Source organism: Parasteatoda tepidariorum, chromosome 4 (genome assembly GCF_043381705.1).
Source record: "Parasteatoda tepidariorum isolate YZ-2023 chromosome 4, CAS_Ptep_4.0, whole genome shotgun sequence".
Taxonomy (NCBI): Eukaryota; Metazoa; Arthropoda; class Arachnida; order Araneae; family Theridiidae; genus Parasteatoda; species Parasteatoda tepidariorum.
Window position 1 is genome coordinate 19,491,674 of NC_092207.1, and position 12,234 is coordinate 19,503,907.

Consider the following 12,234-nt stretch of genomic DNA (forward strand, 5'->3'; position numbering starts at 1 on the left):
AAAATATTTTAGTCACTGATTGTTCGGGTTTTTTTTGGCAATTTAAATTTAACGAACTTCCACTTTTTCATATAACCTCTTAGCCATTGGGATACAATGATCACAATGTTGTCCAGGGAACGCCAAACGTGGAGGCGAGGTTATTTTAATTCTCACTGCTAAAACACTGAGATATTTGATGGTGTAAAAAAGGTCATTTTTTTGTATCACATGCATCTACAATTATCTGTGAAGCTTACTAATTTTTAAATTTTGTCATAGAATACAGAACCTTTATATACCTTTATATACTAATATATACTTTGTAATATTTCTGTAAAATTTACATTGAAAACTCTTTAGATGTAGTTTTCACTGGGTCTAAGAGCAAACTGTTACTTTGTGTTTAGCAGTCAAAATAGTTCCCCAAGAAGGCTGTCATACATATTTATAAATGGCCAGAACAACAACAGCCCTCCGAGGAGTAAAAGAATCGTCGATTCCGTACATTCCATGTAAATATATTCTTACAGGGTAGATCTATGAATTCTACCACATTCAAATAACAGTGTAAATAAAAATAACAAAATAAATACAGTAGCATAAATAACTACTGAACACATAATTTTGATAACCAGAATGCCAAATGAAACTTAGATATTTTAATGCAAAACAATATCAAACAAAAGCCGAAATGATGTCAGGTTAAATTTTGCTTAAACACTAAACTTATAATGATAAACTTATCTAGTACTTAAAACTACACATGCATGTATGCAAGTTGTTCTTTGCAAGAATTTAGAATTCAAGAGAGCCAAAGGAAGAATTGCATAAATAAACTCTGAAGAGACATAAAGACATGGAAACGACAGAAACGACGATTTTGTCCTATACTCCTCTAAATATTTTTGAAAATGTGGAATAGTAAAGCAATTGTTTATGAGTGTATTAATTCGAATATTTGTTCAAACTAATTTTATTTATTTAATTTTCTAAGTGTGCATTTGATTTAATCATTAGGTTTTTGATTTCATTTTAATTTAAATAACATGGTGTACTTTTGTGGAATTCGTTTAAATAACTTGAACATCTTATGCTTTTACATATGCGTTAAAATTCATTACAAAATAGGAGGGGGGGGGAGCGAAATTGATGTCAAATATTCTTTATCTCGTAATTTAACTTTTGAGTGACAGTAAAAGCAAGTAAAGTAAAATACGTATTTATTTATAAATATAGCTATTTAAAATTTAAAAAAAAAGTGGCATCAAATTTCATTGCACTTTTTATATGGCTTAGGCTTTTATAGCCAAAAACATAAAACGTACTAACAATAGTTTTAACTAAAAATAATGCAGTACTATCGTGGTACACAATACTTTTCGCCAGTTTAGCCGCCACAGTATAAACTTTTTGGTTTCTATTATAGGCTTACAGTAAAATGTACTAGCAATATACAATACTTTTGGGAAGTAAAACTACGGTGCGAACTTATTGGCTACTAAATCAGTTTGCCTTAAAATGACTTAGAAATAATTTTAACTGAAGCAAATAATGTGGTACTACTTTGTTACACAGTCTCTTTGGCAAATTAAAATACAATAAGAATATTTTATTTACTAAAACGCCAAACCGTAGAAGGAGCATTATTCAACGAAAATGAAAAGAAAATATAGTAATGATCAACAAAGTTTGGAAAATGTATAATATTGAATTACAAAACAAAAAAATTTCACCAAGATTAATCTAATTGCTAATTCTGCGCTTATAAAGTTGAATTTGATATTTAGTGGGAAATAAATCTCGAGACACTTTAATTTAATCTTTGCTATAATAAGATCATTATTAGAATTAACTTTTTAATATTAACATAAGTATGAATTGAAATGAATTTTATCTTATTTACTGTAGTTTAGATTCACCTTTTAAAATTGCTTACAGATGCTATTTATTTTTTCTGTATTAAATTTTTTTATTTTTATTTCGCTGTTTAATTAGTGAAAAGGTTTAAAGGTACGTACCACTTTAAATAAAAAATGTTTACTAAATGAGTAACTTTACTATTCCGGTTCGTGATAATTCTAGTTTTAGTTTAACGGTTACCTGGAAAATAAAATACTTATTAGACATCTATAATCAACAAGAAAGACTAATTTTCAAACTTTTTAAAGAAAAAAGAAAATATAATGTTAAAAAAATTGAGAAATTGTAAGATTAATTTAATTGCTTAAAATTTTATCAACTTTCAAATAAGCAATTTTAATGGACCGCTAAAAGCAAATGGATGATTCCGAATAATTTAAAAATCAGTAGAAATGAAATTGAGTCACAAAAAATGTAATTTTTGACAATAATGAGTTAAACCTATGATTTTTGAAATTTTTTACAATAAAAAGAAGAGGAGAAACTATGTTGTATTAATTGCGAAAATGAAAAATCTAAGAATCATTTAATTGCTTGAAATTTTATAATATTTCAAATAAGAAAATCTAATAGATCGGCAAAAGTCAATATACGATTCTAAATATTTTAAGAATTAATAAAAATGATATTGAGCCATCGAAAAACGAATTGATTATAATAAATTCACATTGAACTAATAGTGTAACAAAACATTGAACAAAAATATCTAAGGAACAAAGTAGGAATAGAAATCCAGAGCAGTGTAGAGTTCATAAAGGGTCATTAAAATGTCCCAAAAACAGGAAACTGAAAAGACTTTGTAAACAAAGTAAAGAAACCAGTAAAAAACCTTCAACTCGTAAAAGACTAAATTCAACCTTTGAAAAAAATCCACCTCGGCTTTTAAACCATTCAACTTCCAAGAGTACTTAGTACCAACATAAATCCAAAAGAAGAGATCATACAAGCATTTCAGCTGAAAGAATGAAACAACGTCAAAAAAAGATGAATACACAAAACTGAAGAGGGAGTAAAAAACCATGAAAACAAAGTACAAAACGTTGAAATCCATCGTAGAAATAGCAGTTTTTTTAAATAACTTTGAGTCACAATAAAACTTGTTAAGTTTCAATGGCAGTGTCTCAAGTTAAAAAGAAAGAATCTATAATATTAGAATTCTATCATGTGATCAGTTTACAACATTTTCATTCGTCAAGACACATAAGGCGATTTTACAATATTTTGATTGGCTAAAGCAATTGGTGAAACTCACCAATTTTTTTGATTGGTCAAACGAATCATATGAAGTTTAAGAAAGTAGGGCTAACATAAGCACAAAATTATTATTTGTTATAAAATTACTATGCTTCAATAGACAAGCGACTAGGGGAAGGACAATTCCACAATGTTAAAAACTTAGAGTTTCGTCGGAAGAGTANTTTGTGAAAAATTGAATTGTATTGTTGACATCAAAACTAAAAATATTGTGTTTCAACTTAACAATACTACCTTAATTTATACTTTAGAATACAAGCGACTAGGGGAAGGACAATTCCATAATGTTAAAAACTTAGAGTTTCGTCGGAAGAGTGAAAATAGGGAAAGAGGGAAATTACACTGAGAATATTGGGGATTTCTTTGTTCGCTTCCTTGGTGTATTGGTTAAATTTCAAAGGTTTACCGTCACCGTTCGCATTTGTTTTTATGTTTATTTTTTGCGACGTTTGCTGTCATTTTCGAACGCGTATAAAATATGTTATTTGTTGAATTTATTCGTTACGTCATTGCTTTTATTATTGTATCTGTTTTGCTTTTATTTTTGCTTTTATTTTTAATTTTTTTTTTTACTTTAAAGTTAGTTAGATCTTAATATATGTATGTTGCCGGCATTGTATAGAATACTGGATGTTTTTAGGCAAAGTATAAAATGTGAGAATTATGCCGGCCAATGGTACTTGATCTTAAAAAAACATCCGTGTAGGGTATACCGGGCAAATATATACCGGGCAGTGGCACTTGACCTTAAAAAAGCATTAGTGTAGCGTATACCGGGCAAATATATACCGGGAAATGGCACTTGACCTTAAAAAAACATCAGTGTAGGGTATGCCGGGCAAATATATACCGGGCAATGGCACTTGACCTTAAAAAAACATCAGCGTAGGGTATACCGGGCAGTGGCACATATACTAGGCCTAGTTGACTAGACTTTTGGTAAACGTCTGAAATATATACAAGGTCTAGTTAAGTGCCACTGCCCGGTATACCCTACACTGATGTTTTTTTAAGGTCAAGTGCCATTGCCCGGTATATATTTGCCTGGCATACCCAACACTGATGTTTTTTTAAGGTCAAGTGCCACTGCCCGGTTTATACACGGAATTCTTTTCACGATCTCCCCCCCCCTCACGCTCCTCCAACATCTACAGAATTGCTGGAACAGCGACCGATAATTGTCAACAGTACTGAGGTACGTACCTCTCTGCATAAAAAACGTACTTTGAAGATAAAAAAAATCAAATCTGACTGTCTTCTCTGTAAAGCCTAATAATCAGTTCTTTCTTTTTTGATGACCCTATAGTTAAGTTTTTTTTTTTGTTTCAGAAAATCCCGCCAAAATTTTACTTCCAATGTTGGCGCTAAAATAAGGCGATATTTTGCTAAGCTGAAGCTCTCACCACCAACGTTTTCCCGATATCGAGCTCATTTTCCCCTTTCTAAATTTTCTAAGTCCGTTTGTATTATGGAATCGTCCTGTCCCTAGTCGCTTGTCTTTAGAATTGCCTCGGAGAAATTTGATTTGTTAGCNCTAAGCTAAAGCTCTCACCACCAACGTTTTCCCGATATCGAGCTCATTTTCCCCTTTCTAAATTTTCTAAGTCCGTTTGTATTATGGAATCGTCCTGTCCCTAGTCGCTTGTCTTCTATAAATATTTTATTGAGATTTTCGATTACAGGGTAAGAAACAGCTTATCGTACATCTGTAGAATAACTTAAAAAAAAATTTTTTTTTGAAATGTATTTAAAACAAACATATTATATTATTTATCAAAATATTTATTTGAAATTATACTCATTTATTAACCATATATTGAGTTAGATGAGGTTATGAAATTTAAAACAATGTAGGATAAGTGCAATGACGCATTGCATCTAGTCATTATAAGTCAATTTTAATAATAAAAATATTTATATTCGTTTGATTTTTTTTATTTTTTATTTCATGACATTTATTTTTTAAAAATGTAGTAACTGTAAAGGAATGTTTTATTGATAAAATGAACTTGAAAAAATAAGTTTGAGAGGCGTAGCAAAATTACATGGATAAATTTCATTCCAAGTTTGTAGATAAAGCATCGCGTTGTTGTTAATATACAGAGAGGAAATTGACCTACACTTTTTATCTCACCATGTAACTTTTCTAAGTCTCTAGGTCAGGGATGGGCAAACTTTTTTGGTCGTGGGCCAAAAATCTAGAAAAAAAAAGTTTGGTGGGCCGAGTAAAAACTTCTGAAATAAAATAAAGTCAATCCCTCATTGAGTGCATGTCACTCTACATCAACTTTGCGATTTTTAGTTGCCATTTTGGGATAAAAAATGTTTACAAATAACTCCAAAAGGCAGTAGCCATTTTATACATTTAATAATTTCACCATTATTTACAATGACGTTGCATGTGTGCAACCTTTCCATACGCAGTAAATTATGTTAGAGCTCGAGCCGACAGAAAAATCCGTTCGTTGGAACTTAAAACGCGTAGTCAGCCTCATGTGAAGTACAATTCACCTAGATTCCATATGTCTGCTCCTCGAGAAAGACTAGTTGGAGCTAATCTACAGCTATTCTATAAAGAACTTTTGCTTTCAACATTTTACCAGTTAAAGCTGTTTGTGCTAACTATTTTAATTAATTTATGTTTTGTAGAACAAAAATAAAGAAAGTGGAAAGGTCATCAGTACTTTGTTAAAAAAGAAAGAACAAAAATAGCTTTAAACAAAGTAGATATATTCGCCACTGATCAGCTAGTTAAAATTCTGTCCGCGGGCCGGATAAAATCTTCCGGCGGGCCACAGTTGGCCCGCGGGCCGTAGTTTCCCCATCCCTGCTCTAGGTAAAAAGTTTGAATAACTATTTACTTTAAGTAGGATACTAATTATTAATTAGTTTCATTAATTAATAATTTTTATTTAAAAATAAATAATAATAATGAATTCGAATTTATAAAATTATTAGAAATTTTTATTAATTACTACTTAAGTTACTGAATTGCACTTTATTTTTATTTTTCTCCAATGGTGTAGGACAGTGTTTCCCAAACTTATGAATTTTGTGTACCCTTTCTAAATTTTTCGTAACTCTGTGTACCACTACTAAAACAAAGAATGTATTTTGTACTAAAAAAAAATTGCACAAAAGTAAAATATCACAGCCGGCTGTTGACACCACTAATTATTAACTGTTGACTCTGCAAAAAATAGCCAATAGAAATATGCATAAAATCATGAATTTTCATGGCTAGATATGGTTTTAACTAAATATTTTTGAAATTTGCGTTTGTTACAAGATATTTCGCATAAGAACGCGTACCCCTGCCAAACTGTTCCCGTACCCCTGAGGGTACGCGCACCACACTTTGGGTAACACTGGTGTAGGAAAAGAGCAAAGTGTCACAAAATGACAAGCAACATGAATTATAAAATGCTATAATATCCGAATAAAAAATAATATAATTTACTATAGAACAATGCAAGATATAGCTCAAAATGAATATATTATAAAAGCAAATTGAAGTTTACATTTTTCTACATCCTTTAAACTATGTTTAAAAGTTGACAAGAAATCCAAACCACACGCTCAAAATCTTTCTGCACATTCTGTAGTTGTAAAGGCTGGTTACAGGGTAACAGGCCGCCCAAGGAACATTAAATTTCTTACGTTTTATTCACTCTGATGTATTTTTCTCGGGTTGGTTTGACTTTTCATGGACGAGAAGTTGACCGGGAGCTTTAAATACAATTGAATTAAAATCACTAAATCTAAATCATACAAGCAATCAATGTCCCCCTTTCCTCAGGGAGGATCGACCTGTCCTTGGTGATAAAAAGTTTGGGGAGCACTGGTTTAAAATAAAATGAACATTCATTAGAGTTGAGGTGAGTTCCCAGGCCTGTTCTTTTAAATTAAACAAATGTATAGAATTCGTTTGTTTTCAGTTACTAAAAATATACAAAAAAAATTTAAAAATAAAAAGTTTATAAATCCATAAATTAGTAACAACAATAATACATTTTACTATATATTTTTTCGATGTGAAAAAATATAATCTCAATGATACATACCTTTTTTTATATCGAAATATGACCTTTCAAACTGCTTTTTCGATATTTCAGTAAATTTATTGCATTCCATTCTGTACCGTACTTCCACCGATATTTAACATTTATTCAACAATGTGCACTAAACATTGGTCTTCTCAATTTCCTATGAAATTAAGATTGTTTCAGATTATAATCACTCTTCGAGTTGGTTTGTATAAAAGCGATTTTAGTCACTATGAAAGCTAACTTTAGATTACAAATAATTAAATAATTTTAATGTAGGGCTAAAATTATCAATGTGAACCTTGAAGCCTGAAAAAAATTTAAATAGCATGATAAAAACTTGATCTGTTGATTTGATCTTGAAAAGCGAAAGAAACTAGCTTAAATGGCGAAAAATAATATTGATATAAATTCAGCAGCTTTAAATCTAAGGCATACAAGAATAAACTGACATTGTGTTTCAAATAAGTTCCATAAAAAAAAATTATTAAATGTGCTGATGTAATTACCAATTTTTTTACCAATTTACAAATAATTTAATTCAAAAGCACCTCACTTAAGAGGAATCCTAATGCAATGAGCTTTATTTTATTCATGTATTAAAAATAATAGCTCTAAACACGATGGAATTAGTTTTATTCCCATAAGGCATAAGTTTCAAAGGTTTGTATAGTTATTTAAATGAACTCTGAACAAAAAAACTTATTAAAACATTGGTTGATAAAATTGTTTTAATAGCTTTAAGAAAAAATTAGATTTTCCGCAAATGCTGAAAAGGATGAAAAATGGAATCAAAACGGGCTCTGGGGAAAATGGAGCCAAATGGATACAGATGTTATTGGCGCTACACATTTAAGCAGCCGCTCATTTGAAGTATTGGCTAACAAATTTAACAATTTAGCCCATAAAATTAACACTGTTATTAGTACAATTAGATGCTTCATAAATAAAGAATGTTAATATTTGATTCATGCCAGTTCAAATAATCGCCAATTGTTTAGTGTTAATTGCTTTTTTCTTCAATAAATTGCCGAAACCTTTTTCAGTACTTTTAAACAGATTTAATGCATTTTAATGGCTACTCCAACAATTTAAAGATATTTAACAGTCTTTTCATTTATAAATCAGCCGATCTGCTAATTTTACTTACATATATGAGGAAACGAAGATGCAAAACTTTAAAATGGTAGTGACTCTATTAAAAATGTTTTAGCTACAACAAAAATTCTTATTTATTAAGTTCTTAGATTGTTTTATCAACACTAAATTTATCTAATTTTCCACTTTTTCATATAACCTCTTAGCCATTGTGGTACAAAAGAATCTTTGCCTATAATTTCTGTATTGTACCACAATGTTGCCCAGGGAACGCCAAACGAGGAGGCGAGGTTATTTTATTCTAATTGCTTAAACACTTGGAACAATATTTGATGATGTACAAAAGGTCAATTTTTTTCTACATCATGAGCATCTGTAAAAACGACAGCTTTTGAAGTTTTGTCATAGAACACAAAGTCAATCAGATGTGTTCCAATTTCTTATCTTTTTTTTTACCACATTGGAAGCGCAATGGTTACCTACGGAAGAAGTAGTCGCTGGATCTTATAGAACAGTTGCCATTTTAGTGTTAGTGTTTAGCAATCAAAATAGTTCCCCAAGAGGGCTGTCAGACAGATTTATAAGTAGCCAGAACACGAGCAACAGCCCCCCGAGGAGTAAAAGAATCGTTAATTCCGTACATTCCATGAAAATATATTTTTACAGAGTAGATCGATGAATTCTGCCATATTCAAATAACACTGAAAATAAAAATAAAATAAACACAGTAGCATAAATAACTACTGAACACATAATTTTGAGAAACAAGATTGCCAAATGAAACTTAGATATTTTAATATAAAACAATATGAAACAAAAGCCAAAATGATGCCAGGGTAAATTTTGCTTAAATACTAAACTTATAATGATAAATTTATTTAGTACTTAAAACTACACATGCATGTATGCAAGTTGTTCTTTCTAAGAATTTTGAATTCAAGAGAGCCAAAGGAAGAATTGCATAAATAAACTCTGAAGCGACATAAAGACATGGAAATGACAGAATCGCCAATTTTTTCCCATACTCCTCTAAATATTTTTGAAAAGGTGGAATAGTAAAGCAATTGACTTAAATATTAATTTAATATCTATTAATTTAAATATTTGTTTAAGCTAAACGTATTTATTTATTTTTCAGAATGCAGGTTTGATCTACGAATTAAATCTCTTACCTCATTTTAATTCAAATAAGAATCATGTACATTTTTTGTAGAATTTGATTAAAAGACATAAACATTTAATTCCCTTACAAATGCGATAAATTCATTATTAAATAGGATGAAGGTATACAATAAAAAGATGACGAAATTATTTGTATTATAATTTTTGAGAAACGGTATAAGCATGTGAGGTAAACATCTAATACAAGCCACTTAAAAAATTAAATGAGGCATTATATTTAATTCATCTTTAAATAAGACTTTTATAGATAAGAATACTAAATGTGCCAACAATTATTTTAAATGAAAATAATGTGGTACTACAGAAGTATATAATACTTTTGGCAAGTTTAGCTACGATATGAACTTTTCGGTTACTAAATAGATTTACCATAAAATGCTCTAGTAATAATTTTAAGTGAACATAATGTTGTACTACTGTGACATACAATTCTTTTGGAAAATTTAGCTAAGATATGAACTTTTTGGTTACTAAGTAGGCTTACTGAAAAGTGCACAAGCAACAAAGCCAATAATTTTTATTAAAAATAATGTTGTGCTACTGCGGAATGCAAACTTTTTTGGGAGTTTACCGATAATATGAACTATTTGGTATCAAAAAAAGCTTGACGTAAAGCAATAATTTTAATTGAAAATGTGCGGAACTACTGTAGTAGGCAATATTTTTGGCAAGTTTAACTGCGATGTGAAATATTTGGTTACTAAATCAGCTTGTCGTAAAACGTACTATTAATAATTATAAATTAATATGGTACTGCTATGGTATAAAATCCTTTTTGGTTAATTTAAATACGATATGAATTTTTCGATTATTAAATCAGCTTGCCTTAAAATGCACTATTAATAATTTTAATCTGGTAACGATTATTTCGGTACATAATACTTTCAGTAAGTTTTAAAATCGATAATTGTTTTTGGCTAGGAAGGTTTTGGTTACTAAGTCGCCTTACCATTCAATAGACACATTTTTCAACGAAGAGAGATATAAAATAAAGTATAAAGTTTAAAAAATGGATAGTAAAAATTTAAAAATGTACCATATTAAACTACAATAAGAGCAATACTGTCAAAATTAATCTAATTGCTATTCAGCTATTTTAAATATAAATAATGATGATAAGGGTAAAATAAATCTCGAGACACTAAGATTTAACATTTCTTATAAGTTAATTATATGAACTAATTTTTTAATACTAACATAGGTATGAAAATCTAAAGGAATTGTATTTCATCAACTGCAGTTTAGATTAAAGTTGTTTACAAATACTATTTACTTTTTTTGAGTTAGTTTTTTAGTTTCATGATTCGATTAGTAAAACATTTTAAAAGTACATACCAATTTAGAAATAAAATTTTTTACTGTATGAGTGACTTTACTATTCCAGTTCGTGATAATTATCATTTTAGTTTATTACCTAGAAAGAAAATACTTATTAAATATACATAATCAGCAAAAACATTAGTTTTCAAAATCTTGAAAAAGAAAGAATCTATTCTGTTGGAATAATGCGGAAACGAAAAATACAAGATTCATTTAATTGCGTGAAAGCTTATCAAAGTTAAAAGGAGCTAATCCAATATATTGGCAACTAACAATGAAGGATTCCAAATGATTTAGGATTCAATCGAGATGAAATTCAGCTACCGAAAAATGAATTAATGATTTAAAAGAATTAAAATTGAATCTGTGCTTTGTGAATAGTTTAGCACTAAATGGAAGAAAAGAATGTATTCTGAAGGAAAAATTAGGAAACTGAAAATTTAAGGTTCATTTAATTCGTTAAAAGTTTAACAACTTTCAAATAAGAAAATCCAATAGATCGGCAAAAGTCAATATACGATTCTAAATATTTTAAGAATTAATAGAAATGATATTGAGCCATCGAAAAACGAATTGATTATAATAAATTCACATTGAACTAATGGTGTAACAAAACATGGAACAAAAATATCTAAGGAACAAAGTAGGAATAGAAATCCAGAGCAGTGTAGAGTTCATAAAGGGACATTAAAGTGTCCCAAAAACAAGAAACTGAAAAGACTTTGTAAACAAAGTAAAGAAACCAGTAAAAAACCTTCAACTCGTAAAAGACCAAATTCAACCTTTGAAAAAAATCCACCTCGGCTTTTAAACCATTCAACTTCCAAGAGTACTTAGTACCAACATAAATCCAAAAGACGAGATCGTACAAGCATTTCAGCTGAAAGAATGAAACAACGTCACAAAAAGACGAATACGCAAAACTGAAGAGGGAGTAAAAAACCATGAAAACAAAGTACAAAACGTTGAAATCCATCTTAGAAATAGCAGTTTTTTTAAATAACTTTGAGCACAATAAAACTTGTTAAGTTTCAATGGCAGTGTCTCAAGTTAAAAAGAAAGAAAATTCAGAAAATTATATCGATAAGAATTCAATCATGTGATCAGTTTCCGATATTCTTATAGGACAAGGCGAATGATGACACTCTCCAGTATTCTCATTGGACATTACAAATGATACAACATTCCAATATTCTCATTGGTCAAAGCTAGTCCTATGAATTTTTAAGGCTGTCATTAGCACCAAATCGTTATATGTTTATAAAATAACTGTAATTAAACAACTACTATAATTATTTTATTATGATTTCTGATAAACAGCTTATTGCACATCTATGCATTTAAAATTAAATTTCCGTAAAACCTTCCGGTTATCTCTTAATTATATCCGTGATTTTACGAAAAATGAGGTAACTGACCATTTTTTTAAAAA